Source organism: Siniperca chuatsi, linkage group LG16 (assembly GCF_020085105.1).
Source record: "Siniperca chuatsi isolate FFG_IHB_CAS linkage group LG16, ASM2008510v1, whole genome shotgun sequence".
NCBI lineage: Eukaryota > Metazoa > Chordata > Actinopteri > Centrarchiformes > Sinipercidae > Siniperca > Siniperca chuatsi.
The window spans coordinates 1,388,478-1,412,440 of record NC_058057.1 but is presented as its reverse complement, the minus strand read 5'-3'; the positions used below and the strand labels follow the sequence as shown (position 1 = coordinate 1,412,440).

Here is a 23,963-nt window from a genome sequence, read left to right as displayed (position 1 = left end):
AACAGAGCCAGTGTGAGTCTAGCACAGCAAGCATGCCTCATGCTATGGCAAGTATCTCACCTTTCCGTTCTATTTGTACCCTCACTCCAGTCAATGCTGAGCTGAAATCTGCTAGTGTTACAATGTTTTGAGATTGGGTTGCAAGGATGTTGCCTCAAGCCCATTTTTGTAACTAAGCATTGGTTTTATATTTACAAAGTATTACGGAAATTTAAGTGTTTTTTTCACAACTTTTATGGCAGGGCTAAGCCCTCCTAATTCAACTACAGAGCAGGACTGTCACTCACGGTACTTCCTAGAAGCATGGCTTAGTTTGGTAGTTTGAAATAGGGTTAAAATAAAACCACAAAAGCAATGAAATCCCCACAAGTGATATGCTTTGAGCATTCTTAAATTGTTAACCCCATTCAGATACAAAGATCATTCTTGACCTAGGAAACAGCAGTCAATAAAACAATCTTACTTCAAGGATATGATCTTCTAGCAAATGGAGTACTCTATCTGATTGTGTACTGCTCGCATTTCTTGCCGTGTTGGATCTATTTTTAGGGATGTCAAGTACATTGTTGTCAAAAATAAAACCCAAAATGTAATAAACCGTTGCCTTCCTTTTAGCTAGGCTTGGGGAATGCAAGTGTGGAAAGCTTTAAAGTTGTGACCAAGACCATATAATTAAGCTCTTCAAAAAATGTTGTCCAGGAAAACAGTTGTTGCTTACAAACAGTAACCCAACCTGTAAAGCACAGGTTCCGCTACGATTTGCAGGTATCAACAATATTAAAGTTAACACTACTACAAGCATTATTGAAGTCTCTTTTGTCACCAGCCTACAAGTTGAGTAAGAATTTCATCACTATTGTAACATCACTGTTGACATTAACGTTTTCTTCATTGGCCTGCAACTCAACTGACTCAAAGTAAGTATAGGAATGACATAAATCAAATCTGATGTCTTCAGACATACTATATCCACTGGTGACACATATGCTTGATGAAAGGCAAAATCAGCTGTTGATGAAATCAGAAGCAGAACACTATAGATGAAGTAATGCGGCTCCCGTGGTATTACAACAAATAACACACACTAGTGGCAGCAGCGGTGCACTGGAGAATTGCCTGCAACCATATAATTATCATGAAATATAGAACAAAAAGGAAAGAAAGCTACTAGCTAGTTGAAAAAAGTATAAAAATCGACCAAGTATAATTCATTCAGATGGCTAGAACTGCCCTTTAGTAGAACAGCCTTCACCAAGTGTGTAATAAGCTCTCAGCATTGTTTCCCAACTGCTTACCACCACCTGTATGAGTAACAGCTGGGCACTTTGCTGGTCAGGAAATGTCCTGTATTTATGCTCACTGCACTCACTTTATGCTCACTTTTGCATGCCATGAATTTATTTGGAAGCATTATTTGGATGAAGGGCCTTCATCAGGCATGGATATATGAACCTTGTGTCCCAGTGCTATAAATTGACTTTTTGATGTACAAGTCAAACTAGTATATTAGGTCAAATGATATACAGGTAGATAAAAAAAAAAACGTATAAACAATCTTTGGCCAAGTACATACACCGGTTTGCAGAGAGCATGTGAAAGGATAGCTTTGGATTTTTTCAAGTCTGTCTTAATTCTGTGCTTACATGCCATGTGTGCTTTCAAAGAGTTGTGGGTTGCTGCAATGATTCCTCAAGCCATATCATCATACCATACTCATAACTTCACTAGCCTCTATACTAAAAGTTCCAAACAATCGCTAGGCAGTTTAAAGAATTTGGAGTCTCTGATCAAGGCAGATGTCTAGATTAGTATTCAAGTTTCCAAGGCTGTTCATTCTGCGCAAATGTGTTTTTTAGCTTGTCAATTCATTCTATGGCTGAAGGCTCTGGAGCGGAACAGTCGATACCAAAAGGAGAACAGAGGAGATTTGCTCCTAGATTGATCTACAGTGTCATGAACTTTCAACCTTGTGTGCAGACAGAAGTTTGTGGAATGAGACCACAGTTTCAACATAATTTGAGAATTGAATTGAGAGTCTGCCAGGCAAGTACGTAGACAGTGACTGATTGCTTAAATTTACTCTATGTGTCTTCCCACAGGAGGTTGTGACAGTTTGGGTGTCTTCAGAGTCCCAGGCACAGCAGAGGTGTGAAGATGGAGTCCTGACCTCAGGTGGTTCTTCCACCTCATAACCCTCACCCTATTCACTGTGAGTATTTCATCCAGTTGCTGATTTGCTCACCACAAAGACATTTATGTGACAACATAAAGTCATAAAGAAATTCACAAAATGTCAGAGCTGAAGATGAGGAAAAGGGAAGGCTCTTACCATTTTAAAACAAAGGCTGGCAGATATGGATTAAGCTTCTGGAACTAAAAGGTTGTGTTATTGAAAAGTCTGATTTTAAGAAGTGTCTCTAAAGAACTCTAAGGTATTACTGTGTCCATGAAACCAGCTCAAAATATTGATGTACAATTAAATCTTAATAAGGTTTGCAGAGTGCACAGTATCTCAGCCGTATCACCAGACAGACCAATGTTGGACGATTCTGGAAAACCCTGGATTATGTTTTTTAAGGTTGAATGCCAACATTTCTTTTATTATTTTTTGCATCCACGCTTTGTAGTTACTACATTGTTAGGTTTAAGGAAAGTTCATGGTTATGGTAAAGAAGTAGCCAACATGAAGTAACCAGTTGACCATTATTTCAGCAATCAATAGTACATGAAATCTGTGAGGACGCCATTACTGACTGGTCTATCTGTATTCTTAAAATTTCATAAATAACCACAAAGAAACAGACCAAATAAATTTTGTTTCTGTGTTTAGTTTAATTGTTACGCTTGCTCACTCTCTCACTCTTGTGCTCTCGATCTCTCTTTATTAGAAATAATGATGACTAGAAATGGATAACAAGGTTCGGTTAATATGATTCACTGCCAATGGTTAATGACCACAATTAGTGGCTTTGACTTAGTAACCCTTCTTTTACGCTGTATGCAGTTGGTTTTCCCTCTGATGTCCTCCAGCTGCTCTGCCTCAACTCTCTGTGATTTACGGAGTTTCCTGATGGACAGATAGCTTTTAAGTAACCGCTAACTGCTGCTAACTGTAGCTGCCGTTAGCTAGTTAGCTCAGTTGGCAGTGTGCGGTCCAATTAACTTAGCTGACACTGCCCAGACTGGGAGGTTTGAAACTTTGGCCACGTTTAATATGAACATATATATATATATATATATCCAGCCGCTATATATATTCATCATGGCTGCACAGGAGCAGGCCCTGAGCACCAGAGCAATAGAGGCCCAGATCTACCACACCAGACAAGACGCAAGGTGTAGGCTGTGCAAAGAGGCCCCTGAGACAATCCAGCACATAACGGCAGGGTGTAAGATGCTGGCAGGAAAAGCATACATGGAGCGCCATAACCAAGTAGCTGGCATAGTGTACAGGAACATCTGCACTGAGTATGGACTGGAAACCCCGAGGTCAAAGTGGGAAACACCTCCAAAGGTGGTAGAGAATGACCGAGCCAAGATCCTGTGGGACTTCCAGATCCAGACTGACAGAATGGTAATGGCGAACCAACCAGACATCGTGGTGGTGGACAAACAGCAGAGGAAAGCCGTTGTGGTTGACGTGGCAATACCAAGTGATGGCAACATCAGGAAAAAGGAACATGAGAAACTAGAGAAGTACCAAGGGCTCAGAGAAGAGCTGGAGAAAGCCTGGAAGGTGAAGGCAACAGTGGTGCCCGTGGTCATCGGAGCACTCGGGGCAGTGACCCCCAAACTGGAGGAGTGGCTACAGCAGATCCCTGGAAGAACACCAGACATCTCGGTCCAGAAAAGTGCAGTACTAGGAACAGCAAAGATACTGCGCAGAACCCTCAAGCTCCCAGGCCTCTGGTAGAGGACCCGAGCTCGAAGGATGAGACCACCCGCGGAGGGTGAAGGACAAAGTTGTTTTTTTTTGTTTTTGTTTTTTAAATATATATATATATATATATATATATATATATATATTGTTTTTGGTTTTTTATATATATATATTGTTTTTGGTTTTATATATATATATATATATATATATATATATATATATATATATATATATATATATATGACAGAAAATCAGGGAAAGCATAATAGGTCCCCTTTAAAAATGCCCATTACATGTTCCAAGGTGACATCTTGAATCCAATTTACAATGAGAAGCAGCCAAAACTCACATTTAAGGAACTTTAACCAGCAAATGTTTGATATTTTTTATTTCTTGATAAATGATTTCAATAATATGTATTTCTGAAATTGTTGACTATGATGCTCTATGTACCCCTCTAGTGTCAGCTTTGCATGTGCAGGGCTCCACGGTCAAGTTAGCAATAATAAATATGTAACGTCTGGTTAGACTTTCAAAATAAAGCTTGCTGAGAAAGATTTCGTAATAGTCAGGTGACCATCTTCATGGTAACAATAATAAACACACCAAAACTACTTGGTTAGGTTTAGGAAAAGATCATGGTTTGTGTTAAAATAAGTACATGTTACGTACTTAAAATAAGTGAGCTGGACATCCTTGGATGTAGATGCTATTTTTACCAGTAATTTAGCTTCTATTTCCGCTTTCCAGGCGGAGAGTGTGTAATGTGGCTGCTTGGGAGCAGATCATCAGGGATTGGCTTTTATTTAAGATTAATATTTTAGCAGTGGGCAGACCACAGCAAGCACACTTTGTTCCTTGAAAATCGACTTTTGAGGGTTCTGAGTCAGGAAATGTGCACACTGACCCCAAAATGTCAGCTCCGGATTGTCTCCTCAGGCTGACTTGTTGGGGACAAGCAGCACAAAACAAAACAGGAATGTCCCCTTACAATGACAGTGTCTACAGTGGAAAAGCACCCATTTTATAAGTCATTGTTATAAATGCCTGGCATTGCATTGATGTTATGTTAAATGAAAAGGGATTGTAGTGTGAGATTTTTTTTTTTGAGATTCTTGCTTCCAGGTTGTTCTTATTGCATTTTTTCTATTTCTAATTGAAATGAGAGAGCCTGGAACTGCAACTTTTTTTAAACTATATTGTAGGAGTCAGCTATTTACTGTACTGTATGAAGCATCTTGTTAAAAAAGTCATTCTTTCCAGCACAGAGCTGTCTATGTAAGATGACATATTTGGGACAGTAAGAAACCTTAAAGAAACGGCTTGCTTCAAGGATAGTGTCAACTTGAGTTTCTGACATTTCCAGCACACTGGTGCCAGTATTGAGCAGATCTCCTAAATCTCTTTTCTTGTTGTGTTGTTGTCGTGTTACATCAGAATGTTGTGCTGACATACAAGTCCTCAAAGCCAAATGTCAAAATAGGTCATAGTCCAGTATCCCTAGGAATCACATCAATATTGGAGGATTACGCACCTCACAATTTAAGTTCAGTTCCAATGCAGGAAGTAGTTTGCACAATGTGAAGTGAGTATGAAAGTAAGGGATTAAGTAAGTAAGTTTTTCCCTAACCTTAACAATGCAAAAATTGCAAAAAGCAAGAATTTTGGACACTGGATATGAAAAAAAACTTTTATCATTGAACATACTGTAATCTGAGGTTGTTCAGAATCGTCCAATATCGACATTCTTTACTGGTGATAGGGATGGTTTGGCAGCACTTTCCAAAATGACTGCTATTAATCCTCAGCAACTAAAACTACTCGGTTATGGAAAGGGAAAAATTGTGGTCATGGTGAAAAAAAAACTCGTGGGATGTGAACCATGATCTTGGTGTTGACATCACCAACTTTGTACACTCAACCATCCATCCTGACCTCCTCCTGTAGAGATTTTGTGGTAGTGCTACGCTTAGTGCTGGGTATCATTTGAGATTTTTATTGCCAATACAATAGTTTTGGTTCCGATACCTGACTTTGAGGAATATAAACATGTTTGTTCTAGAGCTGAAACAATCAGTCAATCAATATATTACTTTACTGACAGAAAATGATCAAGGAATTATCAGTGATTAAACATTTAGGTAATTCAATAAGACAAGCCAAGAAATTTTAAGTTGACACCTTGGTTTCTCATTACATTCCATTACATTTATTTAGCTGGCACTTTTATCCAAAGTGACTTACAATAAGTGTATTTCAACCATGTGGATACAACCCAAAAATTACAAAAAAGTACATCAACTTCATCAAATATGCTAAACTGCTTCAAGTGCTACATTTAGAAGCATAAGAGAAAGAGAGTTTTCAGTGTGCAATGGAAGATGTGTAGAGTTTCTGCTGTCCTGATGGGGAGCGCGTTCCACCATTATGGAGCCAGGACAGTAAACAGTCGTGATTTTGCTGAGTGGTAGCTGCCCACCCGTAGTGAGGGAGTCGTAAGCAAGCCAGCAGTAGCAGAGCGTAGTGGACGGGGTGGGGTGTATGGTTTGACCATGTCCTGGATGGAGAATGGGCCTGAGCCATTCGCTGCACAGAAGGCAAGTACCAGTGACTTTAATCGTATTCGAGGAGCCACCAGTAGTCAGTGCATGGTGCGGAGGAGCTTGACAACCAGTTGTCAAAGAGGTATTGATGAGGTGGGTCAGAAATTGGCATTTTCCTTTTTCTTTTTTTTTTTGTGACAATCGATTACCATAAAAATTATTAAGAGATTAATTGATAATAAAAATAATCATTAGTTGCAGCCCTAGTTTGTTTTTAAAATTTCAATTAAATTAAATTAAATTTTATTTATATAGCGCCAATTCATAACAGAAGTTATCTCATTGTGACCGGAAATGAGACAATACGCTTACCGCAGCACGTAAGCCAGCTGACAAAAACAATCTATCCTTTTACAAAAGAAATCAAACATCTTAAATATTAAATGTTGTCTAAACACAATCAGCCTAAATAAAGTACAAAACTGTAAAACTCTATTTTAAATTATGTTTTAATTAAAGAATTGTCGGATCAAAGAGAATTTGTTTAACTATTCATTGAGTTTTTGATATTCAGTGCTATGGACACAATTCAGCCAGTACCAAAAAGTATTGAAGACCAATACTCAGTGGTATCCTGTTTAGGCCTATAGCCCTGCTTACCTGTATTTATGCTGGCCCCTGCAGACAGACTGTGACAGTACGTAACGGTCACTGGCTATTTAATGGGAAGCATGTCTTGCTTCAAGAAGAATGCTTCCATTAGTTTCCCATTAGTTGAAATATTATGCAAAGGAAATGAGCATATATACCAAGACAGAGTATAAATGTGAGGCATGAGTGTGGAATGTGTATTAGAGCAGACAATAATTCAAGTGGGGAGAAAAAACAAGAGCCTCTTACCTACTGCTGAATTTTTCATTGTTATGTGGTGCAATCAAGGACCAAATGTGGGGAGAGGAAATGAGATACAGAGGAAGTTTTGTTTTTTTTTCAAGATGGAGAAGAAGATACTTTATCTTCTCAGAGTGGGATGGATGTGAGGTGAAAAAATAAAGAGGGTAATTCATGTTGTACTGCTTAAAAAATAAATCAGAGAATGCAATCAGGGTATTTATTCTGTACATTAAAGAGGAACTACGTACAATATTTTATTTTTGTGTATTTAATGTCTGTTTACTCATCACAGATAAAATAAAACAATGAAATGAGCAGGAAGTCATTGTATTAAGATACGTCATTAGGGGAAAAAGGTTAATTCTCAGTATAAAAGCAGATTGTCAAAGGCGTGCCCAGTGACTTTCCAAGATCATGATCCATTTTCACCAAGCGGACTGTCATAGTTTGGGGTTATTTTCCTGTTTCCTGTCTTATTTTGTAGTATTCTCCTCTCCTCGTGTGTCTTGTGGTTTTACTTCCTGTCTTTGTTTGCTTTCCCTCCAGTTTTGATTGTTATCCCCACCTTGATTAATTTCACCTGTGTCTCGTTGTCTCCCCTACCTAAGTCTATAAGGTTTTTTCCTTTGTTCAGTGTCAGTTCATTGTCATGATCATTTGAATCAGCAGTGGTATGTGGTCGACACGTCAGGTGTCCCAGCCTTGTTTCCTGTGTTTCTCCGACGTCTCTTGGATTTATTTCTGCGTGTGCTTGGACTTTGCCTGGACTTTTGGATTTTGTTTATTGCCTGCTTCTTGTCTGATTTGTTTGATTGTCTTGGACTACCTTCCCGATTTGGACCTCTGCCTGCCTAACTACCCATGTAATCCTTTCCCGCAATAAATTAATGAACTGCATCTGGGTCCTATTCCTTGTGTTCCTTGCTCCCTTGCGTGACGTCCACTACGTCACGGACACAGAATTAACCTTAAATGAATAGTGTAACATTTTGGGAAATGCGCTTATTTGATTTACTTCTGAGAGTGAGATGCCAAAATGGATATCAATCTGATGTCTGCGTGTTAAATATGGAGCTAGAGCTGGACTCTACAACCTGAATATATTATCTGATTTTCACATGGATTTTTCTTGCGTTACTTTTGAATTTTATACATTTTATTTAGATAATGTCTGTTATGATCTGACACTATTTCAGGGCACTTAACCTAGACCGCAGTGTTTGTAATAATAACAGAGACCCAACAATTTCCACCACAAGCGAGCAGGCCTATAGCAGCATAACTAAGGGATGGTTCAGGACTCAGATGTCGAGTTAGTAACATGCAGTAACGGGATGAAAATGCATACAGATGGAGAGAAGGAGAGAGGAAAGAGGTGCATCATGGGAAGTCTCTAGGCAGTCTAGGAATATAGCAACACTAAGGGATGGTTCAGGAGTCACCTGAGCCAGCCCTAACTATAAGCTTTATCTAAGAGGAAAGTCTTAAGCCTACTCTTAAATGTGGAGATGGTGTCTGCCTCCCGAACCCACACTGGGATCAGATTCCACAGGAGAGGAGCTTGATAACTGAAGGCTCTGGCTCCCATTCTACTTTTGGAGACTCTAGGAAACACAAGTAATCCTGCATCCTGGGAGCACAGTGTTCTAGAGGGGTAACAAGGTATGAGATCTTTAAGATATGATGGTGCATGACCATTAAGAGCTTTGTAGGTGAGGAGAAGGATTTTAAATTCAATTCAGGATTTTACAGGGAGCCAGTGACAAGAAGCTAATACTGGGGAAATATGATCTCTTTTCCTAGTTCTTGTCAGTACATGTGCAGAAGCATTCTTGATCAACTGGAGAGTCTTAAGGGACTTATTTGGGAAACCTGATAATAAGGAATTGCAATAGTCCAGCATAAAAGTAACAAATGCACGCACAAGTTTTTCGGCATCATTTTGAGACAGGCTGTGCCTGATTGTTGCAATGTTAAGCAGGTGAAAAAAGGCAGTCCTTGAAGTTTGTTTCATTTGGACAAATCCTGATCAAAGATCACTCCGAGGTTCCTTACAGTGTTGCTGGAGGCCAGGGCAATTCCATCTAGAGTAACTATATCTTTAGATAATGTGTCTCTGAGGTGTTTGGGGCCAAGTACAATAACTTCAGTTTTGTCAGAGTTTAACATCAGAAAATTGCAGGTCATCCAGGTTTTTATGCTCTTAAGGCATGCTTGAAGATTAGCTAACTGATTAGTTTCATCTGGCTCGATTGCTAGATATAATTGGGTATCATCTGCTTAACAATGGAAGTTTATGTAAAATTCTCAATTAAACTATTATGTAGAAAGTCACAACTGATTGGACTGCTTTCTTAAGGATCATAGAGAGAAAGGGAAGGTTAGATATAGGTCTAAGTCAATATGATAATCTGATATTAACTGTCATCATAAAGATGATTTTTACATCATCTCTGAGTCTGACCAAAAGTAAACACAAACAGAAGCCGCTTGGAATGACCATCATGGATAACTGCATAGGGATCTACATCCGGGTCAGCTTGCTAGCTTTTTGTCTCAGCCACTATTATCATGTTGGATCATAGTGGGGCAAGTAAAATGTATAACCAGTTGCTAATGAGATAACTTCTGTTATGAATTGGCGCTATGTAAATAAAATTGAATAGTGTTCATTGATGGTGGGTAACAGATATTGCAATCCCTCACATAAAACCTTTTGGTCAAACTGGCCTGAGTCTCTTCTTCCAGTGGATTTTCGAGACAGCAATGTTTATCAGAGCTGCAAATGAATTCATTGTAGTTACACACCTGCGATCACTCATCCGTGGACACGTCTAGATTTTCCAAATCTGGCATCAACAGGTCCCACTCTCTACAGTAAAAATCCTCAGTAGGCATGGGAGAGCAGTGAGCACAGGGCACCACCAGTTTATCAAGGTTGTATTTCTGGCTCTCCATCCATTCTTCTTTTTCCTCTTCCATTTGATGTATGTGTGTGCACGCTGTGGTCCAAATAAATACAGTTGCCTATGAAAGTTTAGTGACTGCCGCTTGTCCTTGTAATAATCCACTGGTTAATCCGCCATTGCACTTTTCGAGTTTCCTAATTAGACAGTATAACCACATTGAAAGTCAGCCTCACACACGATGACCACGGGCACCACTGTTGCCTTCACCTTCCAAGCCTTCTCCAGCTCTTCTCTGAGCCCTGGGTATTTCTCTAGTTTCTCATGTTCCTTTTTCCTGATGTTGCTATCACTTTGTATTGCCACGTCAACCACAACGGCTTTCCTCTGCTGTTTGTCAACCACCAAGATGTCAGGCTGGTTCGCCATTACCATTCTGTCAGTCTGAATCTGGAAGTCCCACAGGATCTTGGCTCGGTCATTCTCTACCACCTTTGGAGGTGTTTCCCACTTTGACCTTGGGGTTTCCAGTCCATTCTCCGTGCAGATATTCCTGTACACTATGCCAGTCACTTGGTTATGGCGCTCCATGTATGCTTTTCCTGCCAGCATCTTACACCCTGCCGTTATGTGCTGGATTGTCTCAGGGGCCTCTTTGCACAGCCTACACCTTGGGTCTTGTCTGGTGTGGTAGATCTGGGCCTCTATTGCTCTGGTGCTCAGGGCCTGCTCCTGTGCAGCCATGATGAGAGCCTCTGTGCTGTCATTCAGTCCGGCCCGCTCTAGCCATTAGTAGGATTTCTTGATATCAGCCACTTCAGTTATGTTCCGGTGGTACATCCCATGTAGTGGTTTGTCCTCCCATGATGGTTCCTCCTCCAGCACGTCTTTCTCTGTTCCCCATTGTCTGAGACATTCACTGAGCACGTCATCTGTTGGGGTCTTATCTTTGATGTACTTGTGGATCTTGGATGTTTCATCCTGGATAGTGGCTCTCACACTCACTAGTCCACGGCCGCCTTCCTTACTGCTAGCGTATCAGGGTGCTGGATTTGGGATGGAACCCTCCATGCATGGTGAGGAGCTTTCGTGTCTTAACATCTGTGGTCTGTATCTCTTCCTTTGGCCACCTTATATTTCCCGCAGGGTATCTGATCACTGGCAGGGCGTAGCTGTTTATTGCCTGGGCCTTGTTCTTGCCATTGAGCTGACTTCTTAGGACTTGCCTTACTCGTTGAAGGTATTTGGCAGTTGCTGTTTTCCTTGTTACCTCTTCGAGGTTGCCATTTGCCTGTGGTATTCCAAGGTACTTGTACCCATCCTCAATGTCTGCTATTGTTCCTTCTGGGAGTGAGACCCCTTCTGTGTGGACTACCTTCCCTCTCTTCGTCACCATTCAACTGCACTTCTCAAGCCCGAATGACATCCCAATGTCAGAGCTGTAGATCCTGGTGGTGTGGATCAGTGAGTCGATGTCCCGCTTGCTCTTAGCATATAGCTTGGAGGTGACTGATATATAAATATCTCTCTCTATATATATATCTATATTTAAATAATCATTTTGTGCGAATCCTTGTTTCACCAAATGTCAGACAAACAGGTAGCGACTGCAAATTTAACACAATCTACAATCACAATAATCACATATGGGGAAGTAAGCCAGGTTGAAATATACTGGCATTTTGAGCACATTGAGCACTATAACTCTTTGATGCCTGGGAATTTAAAATTGCGGTGTGTCACATTTAAAAGAGGACCCAAATGCAGGATTCTAGGCAGGCAGGTTGAAAAAAGAAAAGATGAGTTTATTACTTACTTAAACAGCAACACAACTTAGAGCGAAAGACCAACACACAAAATAGCAGGAGCCCAACAAAGGTAAATCCACACAGAGGAACAGGAAAAATACAGGTTTCAAGATAACAAGCAGAACTGGGGGGAACCAACGCAGGACACATGGTATGACACAACAACAATCTGACACTGAACAAGAGAAGGACACAGACTTAAATACACTCAATGAGGAGAGACAATGCGTCACAGGTGAAACTTATTGACACAGGTGAAAACAATCGAAGCAATAATGACAGGAAGCAAAACTACCAGACACATGAGGGAAGGAGAGTATTCCAAAATAAAACAGGAATTCAACTAGACACAAACCCAAAACCATGACAGGGTGATCATCTGGTTAAACCAAACTCAGTTTTATTTTTATTTATTTATTTATTTTTTTTATTGAAGGAGTAAAACAACATACATTAATACAATCAAAGATACATTTTACTTCCTTCTATTTCAAATATAACAACAACACCCCCTCCCCACCCACCAAAACCTATGCCTTCCCTAGACAGCTTAGCTACAACAAAACAGCATAATGTCTGACATCTTTTCAAGGCATGGACCCATGCATACCACTACATAGTGATGATAATATTATTACAATAATAGTATTGCAGTGTGAATAGATAAAAGAAAAAATAACGATAATAATATTAATAATTGTTTAAGCCATTCTGTGAGACAAATTACACTGAGGACAAAACATCAAATACAGCATCAAACTCAGTTTTAAACAATAAATTATTTTTCTGTTCAAATCAGTGAAACAACAAAAAACAACCCCCCCGGAAAAGCCCTAATTGAAAAAAAGATGCACCTCTATCGCCCCCCTTGTATTGGGAGCCGAGCCCTTTGAAAATGCGATCCCCTATTCAACAAGACATATAACAGAAAACCTATTAAAGCTTTCCATCAAACTCATTATCTTTCATCTCTTTTAATTGACTTATAAAAAGCCTTTGAATCTTTCATCTTGATAACCTAAAGCTAATGAGCTTTGCAGGTGTACCATGGTGTAATCATGGAATGTAGGTTATTAAACATTTTGGTGCAGCAGTGATTTTTGTCAAGATGGATTAGCTTCATTTCTGGGAGAAGCTCACTCACACAAAGGCCTCCCAGTGTGCAGAATGCATTAACACACACACACACACACACACACACACACACACACACACACACGCATAGCTACATACATAGAGCGCTGCCTGCTCCTGTGTCTGATCACAAACGTCATTACTGCAGGATATGAACCTCTGTCCTTGACTCCACACAGTTATTTGCAGGATTATAGGCCTTTTACACTCTGAAATGGACTCTCTGAACTTTTATACCACAGGTGACAGCTACACACCAGTGTTGGATGTCAATGAAAAGGTGTTTATGGTGCATTTATTTCTAAAAACTGAAAAACCAGAGTATATTGAGGTACAGTAGTATTGAAGTTTTCTAGTGCCAGGCATTAGAGGGTCAGTCACCAATCTTAATGGCACCAATCCAATACTTTAGTCACACATCTAGTGAGACCTAACTGATGAACCATTTTTGGACTTGAAATTAAAGTGGTCCCTCAAATGCTTTTTTTAGAAAGCATCCTCAGACATTTGACAGAGTTACAATTATTGGTGGAATTATCAATAGATTTAGGGCCCCAACAGCCACTAACCTTGCGCCTCAGTTTTAATTAAAATTAGATGTTGAATGGAGCATGGATATGACAGAGCCCAGATTTGACAGGGAATCCACAGTCAGTAGTCCTGTATAGTAAGCTACATAAAGCACAGTAAAAACACAACACATTCTCATATTTTTTTATAACGGACATTATATAATGAAATGAGCAGAATCATGCTCTTTACCCAAATGCATCTACATCACCTGCTGTTTGACACACTGATTGCTCATGGATGAAAGTTTAAAAACCTTCTGCTTTTAATGTGATTTACACAAAATGTGTTATGATTAGAATACACTTTCAAACAGTTGTGCAATGTTCACCTCCAAATTAAACTGGGCACACACAGTGAGGAACTGGATCACTGTCAATCATTCATCTATCATTAAGTGTACATGGGCTCATGCCATACCAATCACTTCACAGTCCAGCAGCTCATATTGCAACAGTTAGTGCTCAAACTGATAAAAGCCATGGCAAAACAGCATATAGGAATTTGCTATTCTCCTTAGCCTTTTCCACAGAAAATCTGACTCTGCAATGATTTTATGATATTGGCAGCATGAAAGTGTTACTCTTTTGTGCACAGTTTACTGTGACTTTTTTACTTTGTAATGGATGTGAATAAAATGTAGCAAAATACAATAATGAAACAAAACAATATGAGTACATGGGCGTTGTCATGTTGAAATATGTCACTTACAGTAGTTGGAAGCACACTGTTGTCTACAACAGGGATACATGATATCCCAATTTCTACAGTGTCACAGGTGTTATACCATGGCCACTGAGAATTCTAGATTGGCTGGAAGATGTGGATTAAGTTTTAGTAATTGGAAAGTAGAATCAGACACCTGTGAGGTATGTGTTTGATTGCAGTTCAGAATTAATTAAGTATTAAACTGTAGGTAAAGACAGAAAGTGAGGCTTAGCTGAAGAGTTTGGTGCTAGAGTTATTTGTATAACAAAAAGCAATGTCTAGTTGGGGTCCCTTGTCATGTTTCAGATGTTTATGAGTTGTTTGCAGTTCCACCAAAGAAACATTTCCCCTGTAAACTTCTTACGTGGATCTCAATAGCTGTTTGAGGCCCAAAGAGGTCAAATTCTTAATATTTTACAAAATATGCAAAGATTAGAGGTAAATCCAAATTATGAACATGTCTCTCATAAATAATCTTCCCAACCCCTAGGTTGGGAACCACTGGACTAAATTATATGTATGAAAAGTAGTTAAAACTAGCTCCACTTCAACCAGCTACAACAGTAAAATGCTGCTTACAAATTGATGGATCGGTATTAACAATCTTAATAATGTCATATATAATAATGTATCAATCACAGGGGCCATTCTTCTGCAGCACAGATATGTTTACTTGGATACTTGGAAGTATATTTTGTTGATAATACTTCTGTACTTTTTCTAAAGATTTTTTTGAATTTTGAATGCAGGAGTATTTTTTACATTGTTGTATTGATATGTTCACTCAAGTAAAGGATCCGAGTATTTCCTCTGTCCCTGGTCTAAAATATCATTAGTAGTAAGAGGCCCACACCAGAAAAAACAGACCCAGACCAAAAGTACACTTATGTAGGTGGACAGAAGTGTCCACATACTTTTGGCCATACATAAAATATGAGAATCACCAAGGTTGGAGCTCTAAGGTTTTCATACACTGAGGGTTTAAATGTGTGGTTATCATGCTTCAGTGTAGACACTGGGCTCAGATAGTATCCCACACAGGAACTGATCTCATTTTGTGCTCAATTGCTCTCATGCATGTTTAACACAGGTGTGGTTGGATAACAGCAGGCCTGTACACATTGTGTGACCCTACTTAAAGTGGACTGTTCTTGTTTTTTTCTACCTTTACTGAGTTAGTTCCGTTTCTCAGCATCACTATTCCAAAACGACTTACTTGCATTGCCCCTGGAAGCTGTTTCCCACACTTTTTTATTTTAATCAGGGCGTTGCAATTGATATGGCACATTTTTATCTTTTTATTTTGGAAATGACAGAAACTAATACTACATGGATTAAGGTGGTATGATCACTCAGCTGTTACAAGTCGAATGAATATGCAGATGCAAGCGTCATGTGTCATGTGAGACTGGTCTCCAACAGGTCGACTAGATGCTTGCATCCTATTTACATTCTGTAAATGAATGTGGGATCAGGCTGCCGTGTCAGTGCAACTCATTGGCTTATTCTCCCAGACGGGATTTGCAGATATTGACACAATGTCTGCCTGTGGTACTGTTCTGTTCTGCATTGTTTGAATTCACCAAAGACAAAGCTGTATAAAAAATTTTAAAAAACACCCCACGCCAGCATACCGCTCTCTTCTGTTTCCCAAGCCAGAGCGCTGTCAAATCCTTTCCAAGGTCATCCATTGGTCAAATTCACATTCCATGAACTCAAGGGTTTGGTTGGAAACAGATGACACATCACAACTAACAACAACAGGAAAGAATATACATTCCCTTTGTTGAAACTGAAGCTAAATCTAGCATTGTAATTGTCTGAATAGGAACATGTGCTAAATAGCTCAAATGTTAAATGTGTAAATTATCTGGAAATGTCAACACAGCAAGAACCAAAGGTCATTACCATTTATCTTCGTCCCAGCATAGCTGGTCTTACAGGAACCGATCTGAGGAGGGTTTTCCTGCACTGGAGCTGGCTGTTACTCTATTAATCATAGCTGGACAGGAATCTGTTTGAGCTGAACATCTAATTCCACTTTCAGTTTATTTCCTCAAGTGTGTAGAGTGTGTGGTGGAGCAGAGTGATGTATGTAGAACTTTCTGTGTGTGTCTGTCTGTGTGTGTGCACATCTATGTTACTTACATTACATTACATTTATTTAGCACTTTTGTCCAAATGCGACTTACAATAAGTGCAGTCAGCCATGTGGATACAACCTAAGAATTGCAAAAATCATGCAAGTAGAAGATGTGTATGTTCACACAGAAGATGTGTTTCTGCTGTCCTGATGTCGATAGGGAGCTCGTTCCACCATTGTGGAGCCAGGACAGCAAACAGTCGTGATTTTGTTGAGCGGAAGCTGGGCCCCCCTCACAGTGAGGGAGTAAGCAAACCAGCAGTAGCAGAGCAAAGTGGACAGGCTTGGGTATATGATTTGACAATTTCCTGGATGTAGGATGGGCCTTAGCCATTCGCAGCACAGTAGGCAAGTACCAGTGACTTGAATTGGATTCAAGCAGCCACCAGTCGCCAGTGCAGGGTGCTGAGGAGCGGTGTAGTGTGGGAGAACTTGGATAGGTTGAAGACCAGTCGAGCTGCTGCATTTTGGATGAGCTGCAGAGGTCGGATGACACATGCAGGCACACCTGCCAGGAGCGAGTTGCAGTAGTCTAGATGTGAGATGACAAGAGCCTGGACCAAAACCTGTGCCACATCCTAGGTGAAGAACAGATGTTGTGGAGAATTTGCAGGAGCAGGTTGTTGCAGGGATGTTGGCAGCAAAGGACAGCTGGTCGTCACACCCAGGTTCCTTGCAGTCCAAGTCGGGGACACCACAGAGTTCTCAAAGGTAATGGAGAGTCGTGGGCAGGAGATGCCTTCCCTGGAAGGAAGAGCAGCTTGGTCTTGTGTAGGTACCACTGGACTCAATAGAGTAATTTGTTCATTGTGTGACTTAAAACTGAACCTTTATTTGAAACGTAAGCCATTACGTTAACAGTCGCACCCATCCTCCGGTCACTTCCTGTAACTGGATATCCCCTGGGCTATCCCACAAAACAGCAGCTCACCTTTTGTTCTCTCTCTTTCCGCTCTCACAGTCTCACCTCTCAGATCTGGGGACAGAGGACTTCTCCACCATGTAGTCTGCTCAGAGTAGACACACCGAACCTTTTTCTTATAGCAGCGACCCTAGAGACTGCCTATGATCCCTGCAAACAAGCTTAGTTAGCGCCAGCAGATATGGCACAAAGTCTGCCAGCTAACTTTTCAGGCAACAGGAGCAACAAAGCCAGTTAGAGCTGAGCTTCTAACTCTAAGGAGAACAAAGGACGGAGTGATTGTTTCCTCTGACCTGCACAATCAAACACAGCACAGCAAAGACTGCATCGGAACCACAATTCTTCCACGTCTGGCTCATCCACAATGGAATTTCCAGCTCACAAAGCAGCACCAAAGCAACCCTTCTCCCTCCATGGACTGGTAACGTAACTTAACTGGGCATAACATAGTGTAAGTTAGCAGTGTACACAGCTAAGTACAGGACTGCTTAACTTTTGTTAATGTACATGTATTAATTTGTTTTTTCACTGAGGTTTATTGTTGTGTTTTCATCATTAGGTTATTTGGTAGCCACACCGCTAAGTTGATGTTAGTTATGGTTCACGCACATACTCATAGAACTTGTTACAACCAGTAACTACTACAGTATGTGTCACATGCAAACTAACTTTCCTCTTTTCGAACCTGGCACCATTACCCTACACGAATTACACACATATACTTCAAGTTGGCCTTAAACATAGCCACACATGCGGAGAGGAAACTCAAAGCTCCCGCTTCTCATACTTTCGGAGTATGGAGGCAGAACAAGGGCGAGTGAGAGAGCGAAAGAGGATAGTAAAAGTAGTAAGTCAGATGTTATCTTCTCTACCTGGATATTGAAGTCACCGAGAAGTATACACGGGAGGCCATTTTCAGGTTCGATAGGAGGACGTTAATGAATACTTTTTTGTCGTGTGTTTCAGTCACTGCTGTAGGTGTGTGTTGGCAAACTGAAATGGTTGTAGTGAGATAATGACAAAACACGTATCCTGCAGATAGCAGAAGAAAAGAGTTGATAAAAATGTTGGTATGCTTGTCTGAGTTGCCTTCTGTTATTATCTTACCGTGCACTCAAAGTAATGAGCTTAATTGAGTTTACGGCCTTTTTTGCCTTGGGTTTTGCCTCTCAGGCTACATACAGGAATATACAGTATACTGTATATATATATATATATTCTAAAAACAAACCTATGCCTAAGTTTAATATAGAAATACAATACCAATAAATAAGTCTTACAGTCTATCAGTTCTATGTCTGTCAGTATCTGTCACTGGCAGCTCTGCAAATAGTAGTAGTTCCATTTAGTTCTTGGTTACAGGAGCCAAATATGGACTGTGTAACTCCTGTAACCATTTTTTACAGTTTTACCATACCAGGTCTTTGGTATGTTTTTTTTTTTTTTGCCAACCATTTCACAAATCTTGTAGACCTTCCAAGCAGCCATTGTTTTCAGTTACAAATTAAACGTGTGACTTGAAACTGCCAAATGCCAGAAGTTAGCATTGAATGGTGTGGATGTTTCTTTAATAAATATATAATTATAATATTTCTTAAAAGTTCTTCAAAGAACCATAATTCCAGCCTTAGTAGTTATGAAGGGCAGACTTTTTATAATTGCACAATGCGTTGCCACACACCAATAAAGCATCTTTGACAACAATGAAAGCAGATGATATCAATATCTGTGTGTTACAGTTATGAACTATTCCTTTAAAATTCTGAATCACATTGGTATACTTTAAAAATGGTCAGCAGTTTTGTAATTGAGCTAAACCATGTGAAAACACTGGTATGGTTCTTGAATTATGTGTTTCTGCAAAGTGCTTGTTGTAGCCTGCATGCCTGACTGTGACTTTTGTTTTGTGTGACAAAGCATGTCTGAGCTGAAAGTGTGCTGTCCTCCTATGTCCTCCAGGTCGTCTGTTTCTGTTGGTGTGGGAGTGAGAGACGTGGAGGCTGTGATTAGCGGGCTGAGCCCGTGAGTGAACCTATGGCAGAGAGACAGCACAGTGCAGGTAAGACCTGCCAGACACAGAGAGACAAACAGACAATCTGTGCCCAGCTGCAATACAACAAAACAGGACAAACTAAGGATGTACCTGGGGAGGGAGGTTTCTGTTGCAGATCGTACTACAACATGACTAATTATCGAAAGCCTGCCTAGCAGCCATTACAGGCTGTGATCCATTACACCCAATGATGCAAGAGTGGTAGATACAATGAACAACACACAGATACAACATACTGATGATGTTCTTAGTAGAGCCAGACTGATACTGATACTCTCTGAGAATTTGAGTTTACACCAGACTAAGTGTCTACAACCATACTGTCGAATCAAATCAAGTTTATTGTCACGTACACAATCATACACATCAGTACAACTTCTAGTGAAATTCGTTATCTGCATTTAATCCATCCTAAGTATTAGGAGCAGTGGGCAACCACTGTGCAGCACCCAGGGACAAACTACTTCTTCTAAGCCAGTGCCTTGGTCAAGGGCACTGACAGGAGAATTACCCTAACATACATGTTTTTGATGGTGGGGAAACCGGATGCTAACACGATGATGTTTAACAGGTATAATATTATATTATTTACCATCACCATCTTAGTTTAGCGTATTAGTATGCTAACAATTACGTCTAACAATTTCTAGAATGTGTATATTGTTCTGAGGGTTGTGCTAGAGGAACGGTCGTGGAAAACCCACAATAGAATAGGATCATCCTCTGAGGAGCATGAATGTGCTCAGTATACTTCATGGTGAGCTGCATGTTCGAATATTTGTTTTGTATAAACTGAAATTTTGGCTTAATGTTGGCTCTAGAGGAAAGATCTGGGGGGCACCATAATGTGGACACAGGGTCTGCAGTAGTGGGACCATTGAGTACACACTAATCCAAATCTAATGGCAGTAATTTCTTACATTTGCCAGAACTTTATAGATTTGATCCTATTTAGGATTTTATGTTTTGTTGTCTGACTTTAGCTGTTTTTTTTAGACGAGCCAGCTGAGCTGGGATTGACCCTCAGTGCACTCCTTCTGATTGGCAAAGCTGACCACAGGATGGATGTTAGAGAAACATTACTTCTGATTGACTACAACCTTTTTCGGATTCACATATCAAAAAAGCTGCAGTAAAAAGACTGTGAGGAAAAAGGAAGTAGTAACTAAAATTGTCTTCAGGCTGATGCAGAGCTGTATGAACAAACACCAGAGGCTGCAGCTTTTGTACTTTATATAAATCGATGTTTGCAAAAAGCTTCCTGCCCATTTCAGAGGCTGGAAAACTTTCTCAATATTTCAAACTACATGAAGCAATTCTCCTGAGATATTGAGCCATTTGGATAAGTCCAAAAGAAAAAATGTACTCACTGCTGAAAATTCATATAAAATATATTTGAGCAGTGACGTTGGAGTAGGTTTAGAAGAGCAGCATGTGTTAGAAGCCAGGATCTATCAGTGCTGTGGGAGTTGTGTGGGGTTCATCATTCTTAAGCTAATCCAAAATTGTCCTTAGGAATGACAGAGGGCAGCCATGCATCACCTTCCAGCCCTCAAACAGCAAATCAATCTATAGCAACCAGGTTGGACAGGAAAACACAGAGAGCAACTAACAAAAGACCCAGTAGAAGAATACTGAATGCATTGTACATTCACTGGAGGTGTCGCTTTAAAAATCCCAAAGCGTAAATGACATTATTTGTGAATATGTCTATGTTTTTTGTGATAGATTTGCAGTGACAGCTTTAGATGTAGGCACACTCCATACTGAACAATATAAGGAAAATATTGTATTACGAATTTTCTGACAAATATTACAATTGCAATTTAAATTGTGATTATTTTTGAAAAATTAAACTTCATGTCTGTTTTGGGTGATTACAAAGTACTGAAGGAGACTTATTTCTATTCAATTTTATATAATTTTATTTATATATTTCTAATACATAACAGGTTATTTCCTTGCACTTTTCCTATAGAGCAGGTCTGAACCATAATCTTTATAATATTATTTACAGAGACCCAACAAATCCCACCATGAGCAAGCACTTGGCAACAGTGGCAAGGAAAAACTTCCTTTGCAGCCCAAACAATGATACAAACAACAAGATAGAAAGCAAAGCTAACAAAAAGATAGAAAACAAGGCAATAATAAAAAGGAGCTAGCTAGGGTGGGTGTACTTTTATAGAAAGGCTTTTCCTAACAGCTGATAGACTACACACTTCTGTAGTCATGAGCTGTTAGTGAATATATGTACATATAAATGTATGTACTATGTGTATATGTATGTGTATGTATGCTTGTATGTATTTACACGTTTCATTATTTACCTTTTGCAATAATTGTCCCTAATGCTGCTTATGATTTAAATTTTCTGACCTTAGAAAGCACTTTGTGCTTCTTGCTTGAAAGCGCTCTATAATTATTATTATTATTATTATTATTATTATTATTATTATTATTATTATCATTTTTATCTGCCTCTGCGGTTTGGGTTGAGAGAGAGAGAGAGCAGGAGGAAATAGCGCTTACAGTTGAAAAATGCAAATCCCACATTGTGATTTAAGATCCACAGATCCAGACTCTGCAGCTCTGGAGGCAGAAATACCTGCTGAAAGTGACAGAAGGAGAGAGGAGAGAAACGAGAAAGCACAGAACTACGGGAGAGAGAAGATGTAGCGTTAGTAACATGCAGTAATGGGATAAAAATGCATACAGATGGAGAGGGAGAGAAGGAGAGAGGAAAGAGGTGCATCATGGGAAGTCTCCAGGCAGTCTAGGCCTATAGCAGCATAACTAAGGGATGGTTCAGGACTCACCCGAGCCAGCCCTAACTATAAGCTTTATCAAAGAGGAAAGTCTTAAGCCTACTCTTAAATGTGGAGATGGTGTCTGCCTCCCGAACCCAAACTGGGATCTGATTCCACAGGAGAGGAGCTTGATAACTGAAGGCTCTGGCTCCCGGTCTACTTTTGGAGACTCTAGGAACCACAAGTAATCCTGCATTCTGGGAGCGCAGTGTTCTAGTCGGGTAATATGGTATTATGAGCTCTTTAAGATACGATGGTGCCTGACCATTAAGAGCTTTGTAGGTGAGGAGAAGGATTTTAAATTCTATTCTGGATTTTATAGGAAGCCAGTCCAGAGAAGCTAATATTGGAGAGATATGATCTCTTTTCCTAGTTCTTGTCAGTACATATTTCTACATGGAGAAGATTATTTTTAACATTTCTGTCTTTTGCAGAAAAGATAACTTACAGGTACCCTAGCTAGTATTCTATAGAGAAATTACAAATTTAGCTCACATTTGAGATTAGATTTTGATTTCACTTCATTATCGGAATATTTTCGGAAATTTGTCTTGTGTCCCAAGATGTGCACTGTTTCACATCCACAACAAAAACACAGTTTTAACCAAAACAAATACTACAAACACATATTACATCAGACTTTACGAATAAGTGCCTGTAGTGCACTCAATTTAATTGCTCCCTTTTACATTCAGAGCTCAGTCTACACAGGGACACTGAGACCTACTGAGAAGCCAAACTCTGATTTAACAGTCTGACAGATTGAGGAACTAAAGAGTTATTTAACCTGTTCAGTTGAGCCTGTGGGACTCTAAATCTTCTGTTTAAAGGCAAAAGCTGATATTCTTCAAATAAAATATGAGATTTCTCTGATGTAATATTACCAGCAAGAGACAACATCCTGTTAGTATATGCAGTTTGAAATCTTGACTCAAGCGATTGACCAACATTCTTTGAACAGATACGTAGCAGTCTAGCCAGTCTAGCTTTAAGATGAACAGCGAGACAACTGTACCATGCTCTGATTCCATACTACATAACATTCTGTATTAATAACAATAACAGGATCTGTTTGTTTGCTCCAAATGACCTCAGTCTCCTAAGAAAGTAAATGCATTGTACCTTACTACAGATATAATCTATTAGGGGTGGGAGATATGGCCCTGATATGACAAAAATCCTGAAATATATATATTATATATATATTTGTCTATTGAAAATATTATATATATATATAACATTTGAAAGAATACATTACCCTGTTTCTAGTAAATTATTTCTTATTTCACCATTTTAATTCAACTTAATCGTCCACCTTATTGTAGTGTTGACTCACAAACTTCTTTAATCTGCCAAGCTTTGGCTTTCCGTTCAGTTTTCTTTTCCCCACACACACACCGGCTTGCCCCGCCTCTTACTGTTTCTCTTTCTCCCCTGTATGTGTTGACTTTCTTCGTCAGCAGTTTTATAATCGTTTATATGTCATATAAACGATTATATGTTTCGGCGGCTGTGGCTTGGTGGCAAAGCAGGTCGTCCACCATTCGGAAGGCTTCCGAATGTAAGTGAATGTAATCCAGTGAATGTAATCC

At 39.7% G+C, this 23,963-nt stretch overlaps 1 protein-coding gene across 10 annotated transcripts in view; it reads left to right on the top strand.

Annotated features, from left to right (window-relative positions):
• The window catches only part of lrfn2b (leucine rich repeat and fibronectin type III domain containing 2b), a 164,270-nt gene that overhangs the window by 79,968 nt on the left and 60,339 nt on the right, over positions 1 to 23,963 (top strand). For 7 of the 10 annotated variants that reach the window (XM_044169720.1, XM_044169714.1, XM_044169717.1 and 4 more), the window contains 2 exons: positions 2,100 to 2,209; positions 19,468 to 19,567. The gene's annotated coding sequence lies outside the window, so the exon portion shown is untranslated. Of the gene's footprint in view, positions 1 to 2,099; positions 2,210 to 17,547; positions 17,930 to 19,467; positions 19,568 to 23,963 lie in introns of all 10 variants that reach the window. The other 3 variants (XM_044169716.1, XM_044169723.1, XM_044169722.1) reach the window with 2 other exon arrangements.